Genomic DNA, 2,500 nt, shown 5'->3' with positions numbered 1-2,500 from the left:
CCTCCAGCAGGCCCCGTGGACCCACATTACCCCCCCCCTGCAGTTACCCTGTGCCACATATCTAGCATGGACCTGGACCTCCAGCAGGCCCTGGGGACCCACATACTCCCCTGCTCTACTCCCCCACTAGCTTTCCTTTCTTGCAGTTACGCTCCAGCGCATATCCAGCATGGACCTTGACCTCCAGCAGGCCCCGTGAACCCACATTACCCCCCCCCCCTCCTGCAGTTACCCTGTACCACGTATCTAGCATGGACCTGGACCTCCAGCAGGCCCCGGGGACCCACACTTAAGCCCCCTCCCACTAACAAAGCAGAACACCACTGGCAAAATCCTCGTGCCCCTGGTACTCCAGAAAGCACATTGAAATGTGCCCCTGGTACACTGCGCAGAAGAACTGCCACACACACACACACACGCACGCACGCACGCACGCACGCACGCACGCACGCACTGCTTGTGCCTATGGTACGACAACTTTTCTCGTGCCTATGGTACGACAACTTTTCTCGTGCCTATGGTACAACAACTTTTCGCCGTGCCCCTGGTACACCGCTCAGTAGCACTTTGCCACACAAACTCTCCTCGTGCCTATGGTACGACAACTTTTCTCGTGCCTATGGTACAACAACTTTCCTCCGTGCCCCTGGTACGACAGCTTTTCTCGTGCCTATGGTACAACAACTTTTCTCGTGCCTATGGTACAACAACTTTTCGCCGTGCCCCTGGTACACCGCTCAGTAGCACTTTGCCACACAAACTCTCCTCGTACCTATGGTACGACAACTTTTCTCGTGCCTATGGTACAACAACTTTCCTCCGTGCCCCTGGTACGACAGCTTTTCTCGTGCCTATGGTACAACAACTTTTCTCGTGCCTATGGTACAACAACTTTTCGCCGTGCCCCTGGTACACCGCTCAGTAGCACTTTGCCACACAAACTCTCCTCGTGCCTATGGTACGACAACTTTTCTCATGCCTATGGTACAACAACTTTCCTCCGTGCCCCTGGTACGACAGCTTTTCTCGTGCCTATGGTACAACAACTTTTCTCGTGCCTATGGTACAACAACTTTTCGCCGTGCCCCTGGTACACCGCTCAGTAGCACTTTGCCACACAAACTCTCCTCGTGCCTATGGTACGACAACTTTTCTCGTGCCTATGGTACAACAACTTTCCTCCGTGCCCCTGGTACGACAGCTTTTCTCGTGCCTATGGTACAACAACTTTTCTCGTGCCTATGGTACAACAACTTTTCGCCGTGCCCCTGGTACACCGCTCAGTAGCACTTTGCCACACAAACTCTCCTCGTGCCTATGGTACGACAACTTTTCTCGTGCCTATGGTACAACAACTTTCCTCCGTGCCCCTGGTACGACAGCTTTTCTCGTGCCTATGGTACAACAACTTTTCTCGTGCCTATGGTACAACAACTTTTCGCCGTGCCCCTGGTACACCGCTCAGTAGCACTTTGCCACACAAACTCTCCTCGTGCCTATGGTACGACAACTTTTCTCGTGCCTATGGTACAACAACTTTCCTCCGTGCCCCTGGTACGACAGCTTTTCTCGTGCCTATGGTACAACAACTTTTCTCGTGCCTATGGTACAACAACTTTTCGCCGTGCCCCTGGTACACCGCTCAGTAGCACTTTGCCACACAAACTCTCCTCGTACCTATGGTACGACAACTTTTCTCGTGCCTATGGTACAACAACTTTCCTCCGTGCCCCTGGTACGACAGCTTTTCTCGTGCCTATGGTACAACAACTTTTCTCGTGCCTATGGTACAACAACTTTTCGCCGTGCCCCTGGTACACCGCTCAGTAGCACTTTGCCACACAAACTCTCCTCGTGCCTATGGTACGACAACTTTTCTCATGCCTATGGTACAACAACTTTCCTCCGTGCCCCTGGTACGACAGCTTTTCTCGTGCCTATGGTACAACAACTTTTCTCGTGCCTATGGTACAACAACTTTTCGCCGTGCCCCTGGTACACCGCTCAGTAGCACTTTGCCACACAAACTCTCCTCGTGCCTATGGTACGACAACTTTTCTCGTGCCTATGGTACAACAACTTTCCTCCGTGCCCCTGGTACGACAGCTTTTCTCGTGCCTATGGTACAACAACTTTTCTCGTGCCTATGGTACAACAACTTTTCGCCGTGCCCCTGGTACACCGCTCAGTAGCACTTTGCCACACACACACTCCTCGTACCTATGGTATGACAACTTTTCTCGTGCCTATGGTACGACAACTTTTCTCGTGCCTATGGTACAACAACTTTTCGCCGTGCCCCTGGTACACCGCTCAGTAGCACTTTGCCACACAAACTCTCCTCGTGCCTATGGTACGACAACTTTCCCCCGTGCCCCTGGTACACTGCGCAGAAACTCTTTGCCACACACACACACACCACTCGTGCCTATGGTACGACAACAGGCCCCGGGGACCTACATCGCACCTTGCTCTTGCCTCCCTTACAGCTGAAAAAGGT

This window comes from Copadichromis virginalis, linkage group LG17 (assembly GCF_057382275.1).
Source record: "Copadichromis virginalis isolate Kocher_CV1m ecotype Utaka linkage group LG17, C_Virginalis_male_GT1.1, whole genome shotgun sequence".
NCBI lineage: Eukaryota > Metazoa > Chordata > Actinopteri > Cichliformes > Cichlidae > Copadichromis > Copadichromis virginalis.
The sequence above is the reverse complement of the archived record's forward strand: the minus strand, read 5'-3'. Positions refer to the sequence as shown.